Genomic DNA, 13,326 nt, shown 5'->3' on the forward strand with positions numbered 1-13,326 from the left:
ACCAAACAAAAGTATTCATACCTTGGGAAAATGACTTTTACTTAGCCTTGATGCTCCTTTGTCTCTGCCAGTGTAATAAAGAGTAAATGAAAAAGTGGTCCTGTTTACCGCCATCCTAGTACAGAACAATAGAGTGAACAGTTGCCTGTGCACACCTACATGAGTTACTTGACTTGCTGCAAAGCTGAAGAGAAGTTAATTAATTGCTGTTATTGAAGTCCTTGCCCGTTTTCATATCAGAAATGCCAACTGAATCTGACACATGTGTCAATCTCTTTAGGTTGCAAGAAATAGCACTCTGCTTTTTAATCTTCCAGAAATAAGCCTTTATAGGTTTGGAGTTGCCAATCAAAGTTGTTGTTTTTATTTATTTTTAAAACATTCAATGGGAAAATAATCCACAATTCTCTTTCATTTGCCAGATCTTCTAATGTCTGTGTTTCTAAATTTGGAGATTAAATCTTCAAAAAGACTAAGCATTCAAAGGGAATGTATTTTCAGAATCAGAGAGGTCAGGGACAAAAAACAAAGGGTGGTACAATACCCCTCTCAGCACGGAGTGTAAGGCAGGGACCAGAAAGCTATGACCCATAGGCCAAATCTTGCCCTATGCCTGAATGTTGGCTAGTCCAGAATGACTTGCATATGTCTTAATAGTTTTTAAAAAGAATATATTGCAATATATGAAAATTACGTAAAATTCAAATTTCAGTCTCCATAATTAAAGCGTTAGAACAATACCAGGCTCAGTTGTTGAATGCATTATCTGTGGCAGAGTTCCGGTTACCAAGGCAGAATCAGGTAGTTGCTAAGTGTAAGATACTTACCACTTGGCCTTCTTCAGAACATGCATACCAGTCCCTGCCCCAAAGTCACAGCTGCCTGCTGCGTCTGTCTCCCTTCAGCCTCCTTTTCTCTCACCCATGTGCCATGTCACCTTGGGTTCTGTCTGTACTACAGTTATTACATTTGTAATAAATCAAATGAATAAAGCATCCAAGATCCTCAAGATCAGAAAGTTTCTGTTCTTGCTTCATCCCCTTTGTCTTCTCCATTGTCCCTGCTAGCACACCAGAGAATGCAAAATGCACTGTCGAAATCACTTTAGCTATATATTCTGAGTGTCTCACTGCCAATCTTGGCCCTTGGCTTACTATCTTAAAAAGGTTAAAGGTCCATTTATACACATAATAAAAACTGTCGTGGCCCTCACCCTGCGGGTTCCCAAAGACTCTCCGCTATCAGATCCTCTCTTGCTGGGGCACGAGGTATACCATTTATACTCTGATAAGTCTCAATCACAAACTCTTTGTTTTTTGCAGGCAGTCTCTTTCCAAGACCTGAGAAATAGAATATATAATGGAAAGTCGTGAGCAATAAACTGTGATATACTGTGATAGAGAAAAAAATTGGCTTTTTCTTTTTACCTTAAAATCTCCAGATACCATTTTTGTTTTGCCTTCTTGTATCCCCACACCAAGCATCTCAAATTTGGAAGAAAATCATGTTAACCCATTCCTTGACAATATAAATAGATTGGCATTTTGTGTATGTACATAATGCATATTTCAAAAATAAGAATAGGTATTTTTGACAAGTGCACATTTGCTTTCTAAGATATAGATTTGTTCAGTTATGCTTTTTCAGTCTGTATGCTTTCTTGGAATGGGAAAATGTTTTCAAAAAACAAGAGAGAATAGGTCACAACTCCTTTTCTATAAACTTTCCATGGCAGTCCAGGCTGCATGCATGTCTGTAAAACTGAAGACTAATTAGCAACCCACGGCCTTGTGTATAGCCCTGTGTTGCCTTTAAAAGGATGCTAATTTTCAAAATCCCTGCAGATTGATACAGAGCACAGATGTGCACAGCAGTAAGCGCACAATATGCAGGCATGCACCTTGTCTTCCAAAGTAGCGATGGAAAATGGCACTCAACCTAATTATCTCTCAAGAATGATTTAGAAGGACAGGAACTGGAAGCAGAGTCAGAGCCAAACAATATGTTGCTAAGTTTTGAAATAGAAATGCATCTTTAGTAGATAGTATTTAAGAAGAGTCATAGGAGAGGGAATGAGAATTATGGCACATGAGTCAGGGTCCATTTCTACCCTGATTCCACAGTCATCAAGATTATGATTCCTTAGGCTCTACAGTTAGTTAAGACTATACATTCAGACGCCCTTCTTTTTGAGTACCCAACCCTATGGCTTACCTGTTTTACCCCAACCTCATTCTTGACCTTAACCTGTTTTGTTCTGATTTATTTTAGTACTTCTAATTTTCTGTCCTGTGTTTTAATGCATAGATCATAAATTCTGACAATTTCTGTTTCAAATCTCACTCTGCTCTGTGAATCAATTTCCATTCAAAGTTCTGTTTCCTTATTTGAGTTGAATGTGTAAGGCAGCTCCCCAGAGGCATAATCTTATCTGCTTAGAAATATATGCACAAATAGTAATGACAACATTAGTGACAGTCTGCATTTATGTAGCTCTAGAAACTTACCATTTTATTTCTAGGATTTATGTTATTGGTCATTGTTTTGCTTTTAATATGAGGTATTTACATATAATTTTCCTTGAGAAAGTAGCTGAGGAAGAATTCACTGAAGTTTTAAGATAACCAGAGAAAGGGAAAGAAGATTTGCATTTGGTGAAAATATTGTCTGTATCATGTGTGCATAGATACACATGAATAATGTTATTTAAGTGCATTTTTATGAAGATAGCTATACAAACTTCTAAGAAATTCTAGCATATAGTAATTAATTCCTTTAAGAAATATTGCCTTAGAGTATTGTACTCACTGATGCACATTTAGTTTTACGCTTTACTATACGGAGCAAAAACAAACATTGTGATCTTCACAAGTCACATAATTGATTTGGAAAGCATTATTTAGATACAATGAAATATTCTCTGTTCAGCACATTATTTAACTTGTTCATCAGACTATCACTGTATGTTTTTAAGAGAGATATAGAGTCCTTTGCAAAAATTGGCATTGAGTGAAGTAATCTAGGTTTGCATTCTAATCCCATTCTTTGTTATGTGGCCAGGGTCAATTTACCTAACAATTCCATTTTCCAATGTGTGATATGTGAGTGAAAATATGGAAAGACAATGGCATGCATGAAATGGTTAAAAAAATCTTGGTTAAACACACTGTAAAGTACACTTTGTAAAATCTCTCCCCTTCCTCTGCATTTCCCCTCAAATGGTTTTGTTCTATTCATCCATTTCATGCCAATTCCGATACTTGTGCTGTCTCTGAGCTCCTCCCCAGTTCTCAGGTATATGAGATTATCTCAAAAGATTGTTCTTAACCATGTGGATAAAATATGATTTTAGTCTGGTTCAACAAAATTTTGAAATCCATGCAAATAAGAATCCTTCCAAAGAATTATTGAAAATTTGTACTATGAAAAAATTACATGAATTTCAAAATTTCTCCCACCAAAGTAAATTTAAGTCTTAGTTCCATTTTCCGTGAACTTTTTGAAGTCCCCTTATACACTTTCTGGCTTCTCCTTGCTGTTCGAACAACCCACATAGTGTATTTCATTGTGACTTTATTTCGCAATGGTTCACAAAGTATTTCCACTATCTTGCTCAACTAAAGAATAACCATGGTCACTCACTGCACTCAGCAGGCTTCTCTCAGAGGCATTTACCTCACCAGAATCTACATTATATAGTCATGAAGAAATAGAAATATTTCCCTGCTATAGTTTTTATAATAAAAGCATTTATGCTATTCTCCACTATGAAAATTTTGTAAGTGAACTATTTGTATTTTATTACTTTAACCAAAATATCTGAGGGGAGCTACCTAGGAAAGAAGTTTTATTTTTGCTTAAAATTGAGGTGGCCCACAGGTCTAATGTCTGATGAGGGCAGAACCTGTGCTGGAGGATCACGTGGCACTCCGGGAAGCACAGAGAGGATTCACCAACCCAGTTGCAAGAACTACCTTCCAAAAGCAAGACCCAGAGGCCTAAAGACCACCCACCTACCATGAAGCCTGCTTTTTTTTTTTAAGATTTATTTTATTTATTTGAAAGAGTTACAGAGAGAGGTAGAGACAGAGAGAGAGGTCTTCCATCTGATGGTTCACTCCCCAGGTGGCCGCAATGGCTGGAGCTGCGCCAATCTGAATCCAGGAGCCAGGAGCTTCTTCCAGATCTCCCATGTGGGCGCAGAGGCCAGAGGACTTGGGCCATGTTATTATGCTTTCCCAGACCATAGCAGAGAGCTGAATTTGAAGAGGAGCATCCAGGACTAGAACTGGTGCCCATATGGGATGACGATGCTTCAGGCTAGGGCTTTAACCTGCTGTGCCACATAGCCGGCCCCGAAGCCTGCTTTTTATATGCCACATTAGATCAAGTATCCATCTTCAATCCATCAGAATAAGTCTTTGAGTGTTAAATGTGTGCAAAGTGTAGGAAGCCAGATCCTGTTCAAACTATACCAGCACAGGGGCATTTCATTTTGTCACCACTTCTGTCGGTCTTATAATTGATACCCCCATCAATCTGAAAAGTACACACACACGCACACACACACACTATCCATGTAGTAGAGAAAAAAAGGTTTATATACATTTATACTAATATAGTAATTTTGGAGATTATTTTTTAACTTGCAACTGCTATGTAATAACCTCTCTGAACAGGTCTAAAAGTATTGGATGTGTAACTATGTATTTTTTACATATTTTTCAATCCTTCTTCCTAGTTGGCACAGAGAAGGTAGAGGCTGAATATTTTGCCTTCCAGTTGATGGCTTGGGAATTTCTGCATTGGAATTTCAACCAGAAACCCAGGGCTATGCTGGCAGCCACTCCAGCAGAAAAGCCAAAAAGCAGCTTATTTCCATCTGGGCAGGTCAAAAGCCAGCCTGCATTTCTGAGAGCAAAAAGCTATCAATATCCAAGAGGAAGAGCTTTCCAAACTTCTAGAGGGAAGCGCTCGGGGAACTTCCAATGCAAAGTAGTGGGGATGTGCTGAAGTTTGCTGTAAGGCACAGGTGATGCTGCACCTGGCCAGGTGTCACCGCACCGAGCAGCATTTGTAGCTGTCTTTTCAGAGACCCCCTTCAGCCTGCAAGAAGGTAGGAAGTCAAAGTCATGTTTGCTTTTTGTTGTTCAGAATAAGCTGCACGGGTGGACATTTGGCCTAGTGCTTAAGCTACAATTGGATGACACACATCCTACATCTCCCACATCAGAGTGCCTGGGTTCAACACCCAGCTCAGGCTCCTGACTCCAGCTTCCTACTAACACAGACCCTGGGAGGCAACAGTAATGAGTCTACGCATCCCATGACAAAGACCTGAGTTGAGTTCTGGGCTCTCGGCATCAGCGCAACCCAGCCCAAGCACTGCAGACATTTGAAGAGTGAATGTGTGTATGTGGGAGCTCTTTGCTTTCTTGATGAAAAGCTGAAATTCACAAGCTATATTAACTTGGATCAGAGAGTTTTATTTAGTTTTATCCTGAATATTTGCAATGTTAGTTTCCCTAAGGAAGAGATCCTGTAATTAACTCAGAATATGTATTATCTCACATATTCACTCCACCAGCCCATCTATCATTCAAGCCAAGTATTACATGGCAGCAGGTCTTAGGAATGTCATCTTTGTTAACACCCCTCCGTTTTGACCTCTCTCTCACTGAAGGACACTGACCACCTGCTAGCCTAGCTGGCACCGCTCTCTGGTCATAAAATTGTAAGTGCTATCACAGGTCTTCCTAATAAGGTCAGGAAGATCAGCAAGAGGCCTGATTGGCTAACTCCTAAAGTATACATAAAGGAATATTGTGTAACCAGGTCCCAGCAAGTCTCCCCACTGCTTTGTCAGTGTATAAAATCTTCTCCCACCTGCCTCCTTATACAAGAAAAGCTTGATGGAGCTTCTGATCAGATCGCCCTCGAGTCCCAGCCTGGAATCCTGTATGTAAGTTGCCCTAATTAAGTTATTTTCTTATACAAAATTCTTCTTTGTTCTTCAGTCCTAGGATTTCTTTTCAGTTTGGGGAACGTGTTATGCTCCACTGACATTCAGGCAAGTTTGCTTTTAAAATAAGATATTCCTAGTTTACTTCTCACATTCAAGTATAACAGGGCTTGTCTGCTCAGGTGCAGACAACACTCTTGGTCAAAGACACAGATTAATTCTAATGTACTCACATGTGTTCTTCTGAGTTTACCTTCCACCATCTTGGTCTTGTCAGGTGTACACTCTTGCTAGAGATGCTCACGCTTTTCCATCTCATAATCTGTAGTCTGCAAGGTGTTTTTCTCATTCATCGAATGATAGAAATCTTGAATATTAAGACCAGGGCTAAGCCAAGTTCCCCGATAGGATAAATGATAATGCAATGAACAAAGAGATTTGGTTGTTATCTGGTTGGAGATAATCTCAAGAATAGAGCTATCAGGGACCGGTGCTATGGAGAAATAGGTTAAGCCTCTGCCTGTTGTGTCAGCATTCCATATGGGTGCCAGCTTGTGTCCCAGCTGCTCCTCCTCTTCTAATCCAGCTCTCTGCTTATGGCTTGGGAAGCAGTGCAAGAAGGCCCAAGTGCTTGGACCCCTGCACCCACGTGGGAGTCCTGGAAAAGGTTCCTGGATCCTGACTTCAGATTGGCTCAGCTCCAGCCATTGCAGCCATTTGGGGAGACACCCCATCTTTCCCTCTCTGTAAGTCTGCCTCTCAAATAAATAAATAAATCTTAAAAAAAGAATAGACCAATCTAGGGATAAAATTGTAACTCAGATTGTTAAGGTGTTGCTTGCAAGGCTAGCATTCCAAATCATAGTGCTGATTCAAGACCCAGCTACTCCATTCTGATCCAGTTCCTGCTAATGCAATTGTGAAGGCAGTGGACCATGGCCCAGTTCTTGTGTCTTCACACCCATGGGGGAGACCTGGATATAGTTCCTTGCTCCTGGTTTGCTATGACCCAGGCCTGCAGCTATTTGGGAAGTGAGCCAGCATGTGGAAGATTTCTCTCTCTCTCTCTCTCTCTCTCTCTCTTTCTGTCACTCTGCCTTTCAAAAAGATGAATAAATTTTTCAAATAAGAATAAAGCAATCAGATGATTTTTTGAATTCCCTAGTTTCTCCCCCCTATTTTAGAATATGTTGGTCATATTCTACCTACCTGACAATGTTTAACTTTTATCTGGTTGGATATGCTTACCCTCACTTCAATAATTCATCCAGGCACTTACTAGAAGAATATTTACTATGCCCGTGGCAGGCACTGAATTTATAGCAGTAAGGAAGATGGTCCTGGGCTTAGATCCTGTACCTGTTCCCACATTTCCTGTCTATCCCAGCTCTTTCCTGGTGGTGGTGGCAGGATGAGGAGGAGTTAGACTCTTGATTTATTCTCCACCTACACCCTCGCACCTGTGTGTTTGCTCTGACATCACTCTTTAAGCATGAGGTGGTCCCACCTTACATAACACCTGCACTTGGCCACAGTGACACAAATCACCCCAGCTCAACCCCAGGCTCAGGTGCTTCAGGCCCCAGAGTCCTTTTTAACATCAGCAAGTGGCCCAGGCTTCCTACTGGGATCCCCGAGAAGGTTTGTAGCAGAGCTGTTCATTCAGGTGTTCAAGACTGCACCTTCCAACAGGTTGCTTCTGCTTCTGCTGTAGTACTCAGTTCATGGAGTCCCATGAAGCAGAATCATCAGCGCCTGAGAATGATCCCTTTTGTTTGCAGGTCCCAGAAACCATCGATCACAGGGTCATGGAAATTCAGTGTGAGATCTCGTGAATAACCATTATCCTTTTTTTTCTTTTTATTCAGTGTTATTATTTCAATTGGGTTGCAAGTAATATGAATTTTCAAATGTTTTATTTGGAGAGTCACACTGTGAATGCTCAAAATATTGCACAGCTTAGCAAAAACAGAAGTTATAAGAGTGTGACCCTTCTATTCAGCAAAATGTCACACTCTTCAGAAAACAGACTGGACTATTAGTGCTAAGGAATCCCAAGAGTAGTGCCAGTGGGAGCCCCTACCTACCACTGTCACCACCATAACACATTGGAGCACAGGTCAGCAAACGAGAGACCATGTCAGTTTATCAAAAAATGGAATTAAAAGTACATTTTGGGGCAATTTTTTAAAATTTAATTATTTATTTGAGAGGCGAAGTTGCAGTGAGACAGAAGTAGAGAGAGAAAGAGGTCTTTCATCTGCTTGTTCTCTCCCTAAATGGCCACAACTGCATTGATTTGAAGCCAGGAGCCAGGAACTTCTTCCGGGTCTTCCATGTGGGTGCAGGGGCTCAAGTCCTTGGGCCTTCTTCTGTTGCTTTACCAGGCCATGGCAGAGAGCTGTCATAAAGTAGGATAGTCTAGACTCGAACTGGCACCTATATGGTGGTGGCTTTACCTACTATGCCACAGTTTCAGCCCAAGGGCAAAATATTTGGAAATCCATGCATAGTTTATTCATAATATGCACTTTCATGAGCTTTCTGAAGACCCCTTATAAAATCTCTGCCTATCTCTGTCTCTTTCTGTCTCTGTCTTTCAAGTAGATAAGGATTAAAGATAAATAATGATTTTTTTAAAGAAGAAAGCAGATGTTAAATCCTGGTCTAAACCCAGAGAATCTAACTTCAGAGCCTACTGACAAAACTGCTTCTCATGTGATTGTGAAAAGAAAATCATTCACTCTTGCAATCGTATAATTCTGAATACAGATGCATGGAGCATATACTGTGGCCAGTCCCTATGCTGGTTACTAAGAATATATGTGAAATAAGAGATATGTATGGTCTAATGGATGATACACACACACACATACACACACACACACTTGCTTCAAAACTTTATGGAAAATGGAATTAAAAGATTAGTTTATTTTGGTGCAAAAAAAAAAAAAGTGCATCCCACACACAGTCTTCAAAAAGTTAATGGAAAATACATTTTGAAAAAAAAATTCTTCAGGGATATTCAAATTTTGCAACAAAATAAACTTATCTTTTAAATGCATTTATTTACTTACTGAACAGGCAGAAAGAAAGAGCCATCCTCTGATTCACTCCCCAGATGACCACAACAATTGGGGTTACTCCAGGCCAAAACCAGGGGCCAGAAATTCAATCTGGGTTTCTCATGTTGGTGTCAGGGACTCACCTATCTGAGCAATTACCTGCTTCCTTCTAGGGTGCACCATATCAGAAGATGAAACTTAAAGTACAACTAGAATTGAACCCAGGAACTCTAATATGGAATCTACGCATCTTAACTGCCAGGCCAAATGCCTATTCTCAAACTTATCTTTTTAATTTCATTTATCCATGAACTTTTGAAGTCCCCTCGCTTACCTGCCATTAGATATTTGAATTGTAATAAAGGCTAAGATAGATCACCAAGGGCTACACGGTGACAGTAATGATTATGTCTATGTTCAAAACATGATAATGCTTAGTGAGAAAAGAAAAAAGGTACTTAATATCCTTCGTGTTCTAGAAAGTTATCAAGGTAGAGGATCATGAGGTTAGCAATAGATGGAAATGTATTAAATTAACATTTTACAGGTCAGTAACATGTGAATATGGGTAATTTTATTTGGATTGCCCCAATATTTATATGCAAGATGTCTTGTAAATTTTGTATTATTATTTGTTGAAAAAGTCTTTACCTGCCTGAGTTTCAACTTAAATTTCTATTAAGGGAAAATGATAATATCTTGTTATCTTCACCATGAGTTTGCCATTTGCAGGTCTAGGCAAAGCTGAGGAAATAATTTTCCTGCAAGACCCCCCCCCCCCCATCATGGCATGGCACATGCAATAAAGCTCATAGGACTTAAATGGGAACTGAATCACCTGGGCTAGTGTAGGTGGTTTCCTACTAGGGAAAGACTTGGTGAGAATTTGGTGAGTTGAAGAGAAACACAAAAGGAGAGTACCCTTTCACTTCTCCAATCTCCATGGTCTTATTTTCCTAAATTGTGAATATTCTTGGTACTTAGTCCCTCAATGCAGAGCTTATCTGCCATGCACAGATCAGGAGATTAGAAATCTGAGAATTATGACAAACTCGCTGTGTATTTTAGCCAGATAATTCATGTCACGGCTTTCTTTTGAAAGAGTTTTAAATATGTATAATTTTATGTATTTCAAAATTGCACTTTTTCTGCAAGTCATTTTTGGCAAGGAGCCTGGCTTTCTTTCCTTGTGAAAGGGACAAAGGCAGAATGATGGTGTCTGAGGTCTCATCACCTCACAGATGGCTTGGCAAACCTCTCCTGCCTCTCGCCTGTGGTCCCCACTGCTCTCTGTGACTCCATACAGCCCTTCGCATAAGAGCCACAGGATCTTCCCTCTAATATATAACTCAGCTAATATCACAGCAGAACTGAGAATTCCTCCACATTTTACTATCACTCTTAACCACAAGCCCACATCCCCCAAGACCAGAATAATCCCCCACAAAATGTGTCTGCTCAACCTCACTAGTGCTTGCTATCAAAACACAATTAGTGTAAGCAATGGAAATCCAAGTTTTCAACAGCTGAATCATTTCTTCCTGATTAAATCTGCATCAAAGGTAAATTCTGTTGTTGAATTGACGAGTATTGATTTTATCTCTTGGCAGATAATAGAATAATTAGACGAAAATTCAGATTTGTTTGTTGTTTTTAGCCCTTGTTTATAAACCTGTGGTCTTTCTATTTTTTTCACCTGTTGAATATTGCAGTTAGTGGCATGTTAAGCCTGTAATTATAGAGTTGAATGAAATTATGATTTTTGCAAAAATGAAAAAAAAGAAAGGAAGGAAGGAGGGGATAGAGGGAGAGAATGAAAGCGGGGAGGATTGTGGTCATCTTCCAAGAATTTTACCCATGAAATACATGAAATCTGTTCTCTTTATATTAATAAAAATTTTTAAAAATCAAAGAAAGGAAAATAATTATTTCACACGGTCTAAAAACTTGAAGAGATGACTCAACCATTTCTTTTTAAAAATATATTTGTTTATTTATTTATTTGAAAGGCAAGGTTACAGAGAGACAGAGTCAGAGAGAGAGTCTTCCATCCTCTGGTTCACTCCCCAAATGGCAGCAATGGCTGTAGCCAGGATAATCCAAAGTCAGGAGCTCCTCTGGGTCTCCTACTGGGGTGCAGGGGCCCAAGGACTTGGGCCATCTTCCACTGCTTTCCCAGGCCATAGTAGAGAGCTGCATCAGAAGTGGAGCAGCTGGGACTTGAACCAGTGCCCATATGGAATGCTGGCACTGCAGACAGTGGCTTTACCCACCACGCCACAGAGCTGGACCTTCAACCATTTCTAAAATACTCTTGAATATGCTCTATGGGGTCCATCTCTCAAATTATGATAACATTGATGTGTGCATTTATTTTGTTTGAGAAAAATCAGATCAATCTTTAACCCCAAGATAAATACAAACTGGTTGTTATGTAAAAAAATTCAGTAAGGATACAAGTGATCTAAACAATACTATCAGTCTTTTTTTATATGGTATTTATAAAATGTTATATTTAACAAAATTATGTTCCCTCAAAGAGTATTTGGAACTTTAACCAAGGTCAAATCTTGATAAACAGTGAAAAACTAGAAAAAAATTCTCCAGATCTCACTAAAACCAAAGAAGCACGTTACTCTGAGAGATGTTCAAAATGTCTTAAACTAAGAATAAGAGGCTTATCCAGATGGGAGGTTAAGTCGGGGGAGGGGATTGGGGGAGGCAGAGCATGAATTTAAGGAGGTAGAAGGAGGAATGGGTGTATCACCATCACCATGACACCAACCACAGAGAAGAATCATCCAGGAAGTGAGGAGCAAGACTGCAGAAGATGAGGCAAAACCATCAGGTTTTCCAAAAACTCTGGGCTTTAACAGAGTCTGGAACTTGCTATGTTGGCAGAGTCAATTCTTAGCCACCATGTCATCTCTCACAGATTGGTCCTAGTTGGATGGCTTCAGTGAGCTGACTTCTTCCCTTGGGAAAGAAGGATAGATTGTAGGTCCACCTGCCATCGTGAAACTGACTATGCTTCTGGAATGTTGATTATCTGCATTGCTAATGAGACGTAGTACAGGTAGATAAGGCTTACAAGTTCATGAGCAGATAAAGATTTTCAATACACCATTATTTAAGGGTTACAAATTAAAATTTGAAGAGGAGTTGTCCTGGGATGCAACTTTTGATGGCTTATTGATGCTATTTGTGGTTCATTAAAATAACTTTCCTTTGGCTCATACAATGAAGTAATTGAAAGGTAGAACTCTGGAAATCATTGAGCATTTTCTTGACAGTAGCTTTGCAGGTAGCTGTTCCATGGGTCTTGCTGAAGGGAGGAATGAAATATAGATACTGTGACTATGACAAAGCAGAAATTAGGAGCTAGTGAAGTAAGTTGAACAATCCTGGGACATTTGGAAGAGTTTGGAGAAGATTAGAAAATTTGTTATTTGTGTTCTCTTGAATATATATATATATATATATATAAAACCTAATACTAAAATTAGTTTTCAGTTTCTGCAGATGGAAAAAAAATCACAAATCTCTCCTCATTTGTAGGTTCCTCCAAGAAAATACCTATCTATAAAAATCGTGCTGAGATTGAGACATGAGCATAAGATATTTTTTGAAAAGTAAAAATATGATCAGAAAAGAGAGCTTTCTCCAGAGATAAGCTTCATGACGAGTGACACTGAGTGAAGATGGAAACGATTCAGAATGAAAATACACAAAGGAAAACGCACTGATAAACAGACCTATGTCTACTGTCTACCGTACAGAGCTGATAACATCTGGATGGCTTTCTTCTTCTTGGAAATCCTATGTTAATTCTGAACAGAAACAAACATTGGTCAAACATGAAAAACTACTTTAGTTCACAGGCTGTAGTAGTCAGCGTTCCTCAGAGAGACAGAGTTGATAGAATGTGTATACAGATAAAATAAAAGTGGATTTGTTAGGTGAACTGGCCCACACACTATGGCAGTACAGAAGTCCCACAACAGACTGCCTGCAGACTGCAGACCCCCGGAGACAGTGAAATCACAGCCCAGCCCAAGTCTCTGGGCTTTGGAACTAGGAGCGCTGAGGGTGTAACACTAAATCTGAAGTCAGAGGCCTGAGTACCAGCAAAGGAACCACTGAAGTAAGTCCTGGAGTCCAAGCCCAGAAGACAGTCCCAGCTTTGAGAGTGGGATACCAATTCTCCTTCTGTACTTACCCCCTGCACCCTTAGCCCACAGATGGTGCCCACACACATGGGGGCCATGTCTTCCCACCCAGGCCAGGGAGACTCACATG

This window comes from Oryctolagus cuniculus, chromosome 3 (genome assembly GCF_964237555.1).
Source record: "Oryctolagus cuniculus chromosome 3, mOryCun1.1, whole genome shotgun sequence".
NCBI lineage: Eukaryota > Metazoa > Chordata > Mammalia > Lagomorpha > Leporidae > Oryctolagus > Oryctolagus cuniculus.